A 12606-nucleotide genomic window follows, 5' to 3' on the forward strand; every position below is an offset into this window, starting at 1 on the left:
GTGGTATTAGTCCAAGCTCATTAAGAAGATCCACCATCTGTACCTCATCTAAGTCCTTTTGAGAATCATTGCAGATAATAAGTACTAGAAGATCTTGTTCATGGAACAAATTTATAATATTGACATGCTAGAACTAATGTTCCAGTCCCCAACTTGGTTATATGATGGTCACATAGTTGATGTTATGTCACTCATCTTTCACAATCTCTGTGCTACATGTAACTTAATGTGCCAAGTAGGAATAAGTATCATAATATTTTGTCTGAATGCATATTCTGAGGGTATCACTGTCCAGTAATACCGGACATTTTCCTGCTACTGTGCTTGATGTGTTGCTTTTTTACAATCCCCTACACTACAACAGACAACTCATCATGATACTTACCATATATTAAACTAAGAACATGCCATTATCTGACCATACAGTATCACAAATGGCAAAAGTCCTGTGGATTTATCAGGTACCTCTCTGAATATGCAAAGAGGAGATTAAACAGGTAGTTGTCTTTCTCCTACTTGAAATGGGGTGAAGATTCCTTTAGCATGGGTTTGAGGGTAAAGTTGGAACTTTCAGCCAAACAGTTAGTTTATGCTAGGGTTGCTTTTTAGTGTCTTTTCTTCACAAGCATGTCAACAGACATATCTGATATAAAACTAGCCACTTCAATTTTTACATCTCTCAAAGAAAACCTGACCTGTTAAAAAAATTTCCAACGGAGGATTTGCCACCAAGTGAGTAGCTAGGGTGGAACAAAGGACCTTAGCTGGACTCTAGATGTGAGTGGCCATGACTGACAGATCTGATTGGTCAGTTATGCTATATTTATTTACGTGCCAATATTTCTGAATTCTGGTATGGAAAGTAATTCTTGTAATGGAAATGTTTGTTTGTTTCAGTACTTTACGTGCAAGGATGTTTATTTTTTTTTTCTTTTTGATGTTATGGTGCGGAAAGGGACTTGGCACTCTACTTTAGGAGAGAAAGGAGAAGTACTAGATTTGAGAATGGAATTTTTTTGTTTTTTGCTCATGAGGGGTACCATACCAGGCACTATATCAGCTAGTTCTATTTGCCACCTTTACCATTTCTGTAGAGGACAAAGACACTGCCTTAGTGTACCTAATAGCATAACCCACCATCACTCATACTGCTACATCATTTTTTATTTCAATTCTTGAGCCATTGGCATTGAAAGACCAGTTCCCAGAATTCTCAGTTATGCTACATGGGAAAAGGATGGTAGTGGCAAACCTTGTTATATGATATAGCATCCCAGTCCTATAAAAGCATTACTTTTTAAATTCCTTTTAAAAACAATGTTAGTCTGAAATACACATGCAGTATCTTAGATAAATGCACTAATAAAAGAAATAATCTCTTCACTTTGTAAAATTTGCTTGAAAGATATACATGGGGCTGAGGTATATGCTAGAAAAATGAAGTCACATTAATATACTATGAGCACCTGATTCAGCAAAAGCTACTACGTGCGTATGTCTTTGTAAGAGCATCACTGTTCCTTTATTGTAGTGCCTTGTTGTTTAATGAATCACAGCTGTGTCTGAAAAAGTGATCTACATAGTTTATCATATTGTTATTGATGGACTGTTGGCAAAACATCACTGTTGTCTTTGTAGTTGCAGGGTATTTGCATCCAGCTACTTGCACAACACTGTTTGATGGAAGACTGTTACTGACTGCATATTTATTTATTTACTTGTCTTTGTTTACCGGGAAGATTCAACTGGGTAATTCCCATTTTCAGCTGAGGCCCGGAAGAAAAGTTACATTTGTTTGCATTGAATTATACTTACTTCCAATTAAACACAGAGTAGTTACATTTTCCATTTATATGTATACACATACAGTAGCTACATTTATACATTCTAATATTTTACAGAGGTAGACATTACTAAAGAGAAAGCCCATGTACAACTTAATGGATTGTACAGGCAGCAGTTATGTATAATTATTGTTTTTTTTATTTCAGTGAGAGGTTGAGAGCATTCTTTTTAAGGAAAGTATTTGGAGAGTATTGTATGGTGAGCACAGAGTCTTAAAATGGTGATGAGCATGTACAGGACCAGGAAGCAGTGGTTTTAGACTACTGAGTTTGTTGGAGAGTTGTATTTTTGAGGGGATACTATTCCAGAATTTAGTAATGTATTGGGAGTAGAGCGAGTCTCCAGCAACATAATTTGACTTATTTGTAAGTAATAAGAATTTCTTACTAGAAAGGAGGTCCCTTGCTGAACAGTATGGTGGTAACACGTTTTGTAGTGAAGGACATTTTTCTGGATGATGACAGAGTGTGTGCTGTAGTTAATTATGGATATGTTAGGTAGTTGTGCAGTTCAAGCCAGTTTAATTGCTTTAAGCTATGACAATGTTGGGTCCTATGAGGGAGATTGGTGGCAAATCTAGCTATTTTATTGCAACAGGAGGAAAGTTTCTTTCTTTGAGTTTTGTTTAAGTCTGTTAGGATAGGAGCAGTGTAAAAGAGAGATGGCAATAAGAAAGCGGTGGCTAGAGTTTTTCTTGCAGTACATGTGAGGAATCCACTGATTCTATAAAGGGAGCCTAGTTTTTGGTGTATATATTTAATAGCGTGCAGTATATACTGGTCATATTTGAGATTATCGTGAAATTTACTGTGAGTTACAGTTTCAATTACAGCATTATTTGCTGCCTTTATGGCAAAGGGTTGCTTTTGATTTTGGAAACTTTTTGAGATAAACTGCATTATCTTAGCTTTCTTGAGGTTGAGTAGGGAGGATGATTCTTTGAGCCAGGTTTCTGCAGAGGAGAAAGATTTTGGGGTAATGTTTTGGAGCTCATTTATTGTTGAGGTCGGATGTATTAATATTATGTCATCTGCACAGTCATTGAACCTGTTCAAGGATTCAGGGTCCTATGTGGTGATATTAATGAAAGAAGCACACATCTGTGCAAATGGATTTTTTATTTGTTGTTCTCTTATTTTTTGGAAATATGGTTTTGTGCAGGGCTGGCATTTGTAAGACTTAACATCCTGCATGGCAATTTACCCAATTAATTTGTGATCTCATACCTAAGCATAGAAGATATGGAGGTTGTAGGTGGCCTAGCTCAAGATGGGGAGTCTGCTTTGCATATAGTTTGTCTATGGTTTTGTGAACAGTTTCCTCTGCAGCATTGAGTACTGCCTGATGGCAATCATGAAGAATACAGCATTTTTTATTTTTCTGGGTTCAGTGTTACTTTGTTCAGCATTGTTGCTTTATACTACAGTTCAAGCGGTGTCTTTGGCCATGCACTCAGAATATAATGAGCATGTCACTGCTGTTCCCTTTTTTAATTAGTTGATTTGATTCAGCATGCAGAGGAATACGTGGAGCACATTATGCTTCTTCGGTGTTGTAACTGTTGGGCAGAGCAGCAACATAAGTCGGGTGATTTACAAGGTTACACTGGTTGTGCTTCTTGTTATTTGGTATTGTATAATTTCCATTACATTAAAAAGTATATAGTCTGCACTGTTGGAGAAGCTACTGATTTTCACTGTGCTGAGAAGTTTAAACTGTTTGGCAGTTGTTAGGTAGGCATTGCATGGTTTTCTGTATGTCCTGTATGCCAACAAGCTAAAGCTGTTTGGTGTTAGAAGCCGCTAATTTTCTTAATGTCAAGTTTAAGTTGTTTCACAGTGGGAAGGACAGAATTGCAGCTAATATGTTTTTTATTAGGACAGCTATTGTATATGCATAGAGCTGCAGAGTACATTTTTGGTTCCAAGATCCTATTTATGTACTGAGGTGTTCACGTCTTTTAGTGCCTGTCATTGTGGGTTGATGTGCTTTGCCTTGATGTCAGTGGTCCTTTGTTGTTTGACATACAGCTTGCTGATCTATTACTTTATTCAATCACAAGTTGTTGAAAGAAGTTATCTAATCACATTTCATCCAATGATATTCTTCAATACATTTTATCAGTTATAGATTTGATAATAAGGAATGTTTTTTTTTCCAAAATGGTTTTATTCATTTTATACACAATAACTTAACAGTATAGTAACAAAAACAAATAAATAAACTATATGCAATATCCATAACAACTGAAAAAAACAATATACATAGGAGAATACTTAATATTTCTCTAAAAGATTAGAAAATTTTGTCCAAGCAATTAAATGATGAGTTGTGTTGTTAGTCCTTGCTTTTACTGAAGCAATCTCATTCTTACAAATGCATTTTGCAAGATTAATTTATTTTTCTTTATTTTACATTTGTTGACCAGGCTAGTCTAACTGGATATATGTCCATTTTCAGTAGAGGCCTGGGGAGAAAAGCTCCACATAAAAATAAAAAAAGAACAAACAAAATATTGCAACTTCAGTTATAGTTCACTTGTCAGACACAACAGGTGTTACATGGTAAATTAGCATTTATGATAGCAAAACAGCAGAAGGAATATAGAAAAATCCCCCCTCCCCTTTTTTTTTTTTTTTTTTTTGTGGTATAGTTGATCAACAAATAGTAGAAGAAAGAGTATTGAGAAGGATGTATGAGATTCACAAGAGAAAATTATAAATAAGGCACAGGGAAATAGAATAGATATATACAAGTCTAACTAAGAAGGTAGTGGTCTTGAAGTGGCTATAGAGTGAGTATTAAATTGGTGCTATAATCTAGAATGGCAGGAAGAGAGATCTTAGTCAGGGTTAGTACAAGGACATAGCCAGTGGGTTGAGTTTCTTTTTGAATAGTGCAGTTGAAGAAAGAGATGTGAGTTCTACAGGTAGAAAGTTCCATCTTTTTCCCACAGTGTTAGAAAAAAGGGAATCTCCTGCTTTATTGTTGGGCTTTTGTCTAGATACCAGTAGTTTATTTGCTGAGCATAGGTTTGTGAGATTTTTATATGGGCTTATTAGACTTGTGAGAATTGATGTATTAAATGGATAATGAAGGGTTTTATGGGCAATAATCAGTCGGTGGAATATAATTTGATTAGGCAGTTCCAGCCAACCCAGATTTTGGCAGTGGTGGGTTCTGAATGGGGAGCTGGTAGCAAATCTGGCAATGTTGTTGTAGGAGATTGCCAGTTTGTTGAGGTTGCTTTGAGATAGACTTGTGTATATAGGACAGGCATAGAAGAGGGTGGAGATAAGGTGGGTATGGGCAATAGTATTTCAAGCTATGGGAGTAAAGAAGGATTTAATTCTATAGAGGGAGCCTAGTTTTCAGTTCAGTTAACTGCATTGATATGAGTATCATAGTTCAGGTTGTGGTCAATAGTTACTCCTAAGAGTTTGGTGGTAGTGTCTTGAGATAAGATTGTGCCATTATTAGATTTAATAATGAGGTCGATTGGGGTGGACTTTTGTGTAGGAGTAAAGATCAATAGTTTAGTCTTTTTGGGGTTAAGTAGAAGACATCACTGTAAAACCATTTTTCTACTAGTTCAAAGACATTTTGGGTGAGGGACTGCAGTTCAGATGGATCTGTAGCTGAGCATATTAATGTGGAGTCATCTGCATATTGTATGCATGTAGCTTGGGGGATACTTATAGTTAGATCATTTATAAAGATGGAGAATAGAAGAGGGCCTAGAATAGAATCTTGGGGTACACCAATGGTGACAGGAAGATGGGTGGATAGACTATTGTCCCAAAGCACTGCTTTTTGCCTGTTATCTAAGTAGGACTTGAACCATTGATGTGCTTGAGAATCAAGTGAGAGGGACTTAAGAATATTCAACAATATGTCGTGGTTAACCATGTCGAATGCTTTTGAGACATCAATAAGGGCTGCAGAGGAGAGGATGTTATTGTTACAGTTTTTGTTAATGTGGTCTGAAAAAGATAGGAGGGCAGTGGTGGTGCTGTGGAAGGGTAGGTGGTCTAACAGTTGACACTGAATGCATTTTTCTATGATTTTAGCTAAGGGAGAGAGTAAGGCAATTGGACGAAAGTTAGAAAGTTCAGTTGAGTTGCCACCTTTGTGTAGGGGGATTATATGGGAGACTTTCCATATGGATGGGATGGTACCTTCTGTTATATTTCTATTTATTAGGACAGAGATAGGATAGGCTACAACTGTAGCTGCTATTTGCAGATATTTAGCAGGTAAGAGGTCAGCAGAGGGAGTAGAAGGTTTGAGTTTTTGAAGAAGGTTGCAGATGAGGAATGTAGGGACCGGTTGTAGTTGGAAAGTAGGTGGATAGTTAGTTAAAGAGGTGGGTAGATTAGAGGATACATGAGGTAGAAAGTTAGCAAGTGACTGGATGGCTTCAGTAAAGGATATATTAAATGTATCTGCAATTTGTTTGGGATTCTCTTGGGAAATACCTGATGGGGTTGGTGTCTTAGAGTTGCCTGGATGTAGGAGTCTATTGATACCTGACCAGAATTTTTGTGGACTGCGGTGATTGGTCTATTGAAGTTGAAAGTAGAAGTTTCTTTTATCTAATAATATTGATGCTTTAGTAGAATTACGAAGTTGTTTAAATTTTAAGTGATCAGATGGGTCTTTAGAAGTTCGCCATTTGACCCAAAATTTGTTTCTTAATAGAATTCTTTGCTTAGTTTCCTTAGTGAGCCATGGAGCTGTTTTTGTTCTGTTTCTAAGAGTACAAAAAGGGGCGTGGTAGTTCAAGATTTCTAGGAACTTAGAACTGAAGTATGCCACTGCTTCCTCTAGCTGGAAGTGTTTTAGGTGTGACCAGTTGCATACAATCAGTTCATTTCGGAAGTGCTCAGGGTTGAAATGTTTATTGGAGTGAGTTGTTCTGAAAGTTGAGGGGTAAGGAATATTACTCTTTTGTCTAATTATATAAGTTAATGAGTGATCACTAATGTCTTCTGGGAGAATGCCTGACAAATAAGTTGGGGAGTGTGCATTTATTAGAATCCAGTCTAAGGTACTTTCTTTACAGGTAGGTTTATGGATTCTAGTGGGTGAGGTGATAGTTTGGGAGAAGCCATGTAAGTTTATATGGGTAGTTGGGTTATCAGTATTACAGGTATTCCAGTCTATATTAAAGTCACCTAGCAGTATGGTTGATTGAAGAAAGTTATTGGAAAGCCAGCTAAGGAGATTTTCTAGGGGGGGGGGGGTAATGTTATTACCTGGAGGAAAATAGGAGCAAATAATGTAGATGGACTTTTTAGTATTTAGTTGTAGCTTAGAGATGAGAATTTCAGTATTGTTATGAGATGGTGGGTGAGTATCTAGTTGGGTAATTGTGAGTCCTGATTTGTAAATTAAGGCTAGACCCCCACCCTTCTTTTTAAGGCGATCCATTCTTAAAATACTATATCCTGAAGGGATGATTTCATAGTCATGGGTTGCTGGTTTTAACCAAGTTTCAATAAGGCATAGGATGTCATAGCCATGAACATCCAGTAGAGCATGAAGGGGAGTCACTTTGTTGTTTACACTTTGTATATTTAGGTGAGCTATGAAGAGGGAAATTGGAGGACTTGTAGGGGTGTGAAAGGAGGAAGGAGAGGGTCTAACTGTGTTAGGAAGAACATTATTGGTAGGGCCAGGATTGGGATGAATGTCACCATCCAGTAGGAGGTGTTGGTGTAGCTTAAAAGAATGAATTAGGGAGAGATTCAGTGTGTTATGAGTTCTCTTGACTTGGTAGTATTTATAGGTAATATGGATAACTCTATGATACTTTGAGAGGAGATAGTTTGTTATGGATGTTATGTTAATGTGTGTAAGGGTGGCTGATAAATCTGGTAGGGGTGTTTGTTTAGAGTGTTGGTGGAAATTAGAGTAGCTAAGATGTTCATAAGCAGTTAGGATATAGGGAAGGAGAAGGAAAGGAAGAATTTAGAGTAGGAAAAGGGGTTTTAGGTATGCTGATATGGGACTAATAGGCATTGTAAAGAAGGAGTTGAAGGTAGAGTGTGAATAAGTGAGGTATGCTAAAAAGAGGGAGGAGTGCTGGTAAAAGGTAGGAATACCTTAAATGAGTTGTGGGTAGGGATTGGATAAAGTGGGTGTGGGAGTGGCTAGAGAGGTATATGGTTGGGACCAGGGGGGTAGGTGGAATTTGGGGGTAGGGGGCGGAGTGAGCCCACAGGGTGAACAGAGCGGGTAGAACCAAAGCAGAGGAGAACCAAAGAGTGTATCAGTGAACTGAGGAAACAGAGCTGAGGAGAGTAGACTATAGGGAAAGTGCTCATAATTTGAGTTGCAAAGAGGTTTGCTAGAGACTAGAAGTTGAACAGGGCAGAGAAATGTTTAGAGAGAATAGTGGCTGGAAATTGAGGTTGGAAGGAGGGTTATGTTATTTAAACAAAAAATTGCTATACATTAGGCTAGAGAGAGACAGAAGGAAATGCTGCCACTTAGAGGCAAAAACAGGTATTTACAAGACTAAAACTCCAGGAGTTCAGGGGAAGCACAAGGGACTAGGAAGGTAGAGAGAGGGAACAAAACTCTGTGGTAGGCTGCTAGCTGCTGCTCGCCAGGTAGTTAAACAAAAAGTTACAAGAAGACAATAATGGCTAAAATACAGTGAGGTACATACACTTTGAAATTAAATCTGAAGCACAGATTTAATATATCTATGCATGAAGCACAGTAGGAGTCCTTTACATATGTTCTTTCATGGACGAAAAGCCACTCTGAGGACTGGGTGACACCTGGGGTAGGAAGTAATTCAGCAGGGTCGAAAACTGTAAGGTAAAGGTAAAATAAATGTATAGTTAGGTGGACATGTCTTGTATATTCAGTTACAGTAATAAATGCAGGAAATAGGGAGAGACAGGAGAAAGTGGGTAGAAGTAGTGAATTATCAAGGGAGAGTGAATTAAGAGAAGGGGAGTACGTAGGAGGGAAAGTAGAGAACAGAGAAATGAGGGAAAGAGAGTATGAAGAAGGGAAAGTAGAGAATTTAATAGTGCACCATAGGCAAATGCAGCACAGTTCAGATACTTTATCACAGGTCTAGAATAAGTCTAGTGACTAACGCAGTGTGTGCTTTCACAGTTTTGAACAGTTAGAAAATGTAAAGCAACCAAACAGTAGCCGCAATTCTGAACTGTTAATAAAAAAAATAATGCAATGCTAGCAAGTACTTCTTTAGCGACTAAACATAGGTGTTGCACCAAACAGTAACCACAGTTCTGAACAGTTAATAAACAAAAAATAATGTAATGCTACCAAGCACTTCTTTAGCAATTAAAAATGGGTGTTAGACAGTTCTGAACAGTTAAAAAAGTAAGGGAACCAAGCAGTTCTTTAGCGACTCAACATAGGTGTTGCACACAGCACTTGCTCACAGCTTAATTTGTAGACAACTAGCAGTTTATACGTTTCTTTGCTAAGACATACCTAAAACTATATGTCAGGGCAGCACGCAGCTTATGAAGACCTTTATGAGTCTATTGGGGTGGGAGCCACAAAGATAAAAAGTTCACGACTTAAATACTAATACAGCGTAACTATACAAATGAGTGGGTAATTAATATATACGTAGCCCAGAAATATATACACTACTACAGAGTAACTTATGAAATCCAGTGAAGAAATAATCAAAAAAGATGAATAAACTTAACTTTAAAGACAGGAGTAGATTGGGATTTCCAATTTTTAGTAACAATTTTCCTTGCTATAGAAAGGATAGACCATGGTAAAAATGTTTTTGTTTTAGGAATGACTTCAGGAACAGGAACTTTGAAAATGATAAGGGAGCCAGAAATTATACAGTTGTCATTCCATAGAGCTTTACAAAGATATTTAAAGTCTAACCAAAATGGGGAAATTAATTTGCAATTAACAACCATATGTGTCCAGTCAGCATCGGGTGTCCATATCTCCAGCATTTCATTTAATTTCATTTTTCTTGTACATTATTGATAGTCTATGTGGGGTGAAAAAGCATCTATTTAAAATTTTCCATGTGTATACATGCCAGAACAGAGAAGATGTGGATTCCTTCACTGACTGTAACAAAGTGTTTTATCTTTTTCTGAGAATATCAACTTCACTTGAATAATTCCAGAAAGAATCATTTCTGAGAATTTTATAAATAACAGATACGTATGATGTGTTCTTGGGCGAATTATTAATAATTGTTAAGATAAAATACACAATTTTTAAGTTACTCTTCTTGTATGCCTCTAGTGAGGGTACAAGCTTAGTATGTATAAACTCCTTACAAGTTTGGATGTCCAGCCAATTGCAAATTTGCAATCAATATTTGCTGATCAAATAGTCTGCAGAATTTATTTTATTAGCTGAGAGAAATTCATTCCAATATAGCAGGTCACCCTTCTTAAATTCTGACATTTTCTGAGTATCAAAATATATCAGACATTCATTTGTGTAAGTAATAGGAAACATAATTATTAATAAATTCTTAATTAATTGATTACAAAAGATTCGTTTTTTAAACAACAACAATATTTGCTTTATAAGAGGTGTGAGAACAAGTTTTGACCTTTCACTTTGAATGTATATTTTTAAAATCCATATAAATATGTTTGTATGTATTTGAGTATATGGTTCAATCAATGTCCTATTGCTATTAAGAAGTAAGGGTTCATGTATTGATTTCTAATATTATGTATAAAAAGTATTTTTCCAAAGCAACACTATCCCCTGGATTCTGCAACCCTTGCACGGCGTGCAGGATTAGTGCAGGAGCTCCAGCAGGCAATATGTCTGCCGTGCAATCCAGGAATAAACTGTAGGGGGCGTGCACGAGCGATCCTGCACTAGTCCTGCAGGGACTCAGCCCCTGTATGCAAATTACCCCATTTGCAAAATAAATTCAGGAAAATGAGGTGAATTTGCAATCCAGGAAGCTGGAAACCGGCCGTGCAGGAGTAGTGTAATCTGCAGAACTGTACTCCGCCAATAAAGGAGTACATTTCTACAAATTACAAAATGGAGCCATGACAGCTCCAAATAAAGGGTGGATATCATGTAGAAAGCATACCAATGGCCAAGTATAAGGCCACTGGCATGAAAAACACTTGAAAAAAAAAATCGACATTAATTTTTTTTAGCCGATCTCGGCTGTTTAAGCGTAGGGCAGCGGCACGCAAACAGGATCTTGGGGAGAATAAGAAAATAAACCTACAATAAGCATTCTAACTAAAATTGCTATTCTGCCATTATACCCAATGGCAGGCAGAAGACAACATGGCCAGGGAATAGTGGTTGCTAAGAGGGGAGGCTCAGTGTGGGATGTAACTATGCATTAGCAGGCAATCCTATGCAAATGAGGGGAATGATAGTGAATCCCAGATTTCACCTGCGTGCTAGTCAGGTCCCAACAGTGTAAGAGCAGGAATAGCTTGGTGCAAGCCTAGGAGTTAGCTGACAACATGAGGGGGGTGTCAGACATACTTTAAGCGGATTGGAACCTTGTGTCTCAGATTTGCTCCTAGCTTAGCACAGCTAGGCAAAGGAGTGTGTCTAAGGCTGCCTATCACTCTTTAAATTGCCTAAGCCAGTGTGCATGTCGCACACTGAGTTTTAAAGAAAAAAAAAAAAAAAAAACAGGAAATAGCAGCTGTGTGTACATTTGAGCACTGTGTTTGCACCTTCCCCTCTGGTTTTTCCCATACTCTACACCACCAGTGTATACAAGTGAGGAACTTTTAACAAACAAAACAACAAAATGATAGGGGCTGCAGCAGGCATCATACAACAACATGTGGAAGAGGCTGAGGGTGGTGAGGCTGTGAATGCTGTCGACCAACCCATAGTGAGGAGAAGGAGAAGAGTGTACAGACCCAGGTTAACCTACCAGGGGCTTCATGAGCTGGAGATAGTGGAGTGCTATAGGGTGGACAGGGACCTCCTACAGCAAATTGTTGAGCTGTGTTGGTCATGCCCAACTAACAGAGAAGAACCCATCCCAGTGGATATCAAGATATGTTTAGGCCTAGGAATAATAGCCACAGGTACCTCCCAAAGCTCAACTGGGGATATCATGGGGATCTCACAGGCATCAGCATCCAGAGTATTCCATCAGTTCCTGGATGCCATGCCAGCACATGCCGGTGAACATGTATATTTACACAACACCCGTGAGGTGTTGGCCAGCAATAGATGTCACTTCCACCAAATAGCAGAATACCCTGCAGTAGTTGGTGCTATAGACTGCACGCACATATGCATCAAAGCACCACCCGGTGATCAGGGTAGAGTCTGCATCAACCGCAAGGGCTTTCCCTCCATCAACTGCAAGGTTATGTGTGATAATGAATGTTTGTGCTGGCTGCCCTGGAAACTATCACAATTCCCTCATCTGGCATCTGACGCAGCTGTACCAGTGATTTGTCAATGGGGACATCCCTTACGGCCACCTAGTGGGGGATGCTGGTTACGTACTGGAGCCGTGGCTGATGACACCCATCAGAAATGCACACACACCCAAACAAGAATGTCATAATGAGGCACACACACAGACCAGACTTATAACAGAGTGTGTGCTTAGGATGCCCAAGTCACAGTTCCGGTGCCTGGACACATCCGGTGGAGCCTTGCAGTACTCACCAGCTACATGTACTCAAATTGTTATGGTATGTGCCATGCTACACAATATGATCCTGTGGAAACAGCTGCAGCAGGAACAGCATGGGGCAGGGCCACACAGCC

The sequence above is a fragment of the Protopterus annectens genome, chromosome 5.part0, assembly GCF_019279795.1.
Source record: "Protopterus annectens isolate FY-2018-M chromosome 5.part0, PAN1.0, whole genome shotgun sequence".
Taxonomy (NCBI): Eukaryota; Metazoa; Chordata; order Ceratodontiformes; family Protopteridae; genus Protopterus; species Protopterus annectens.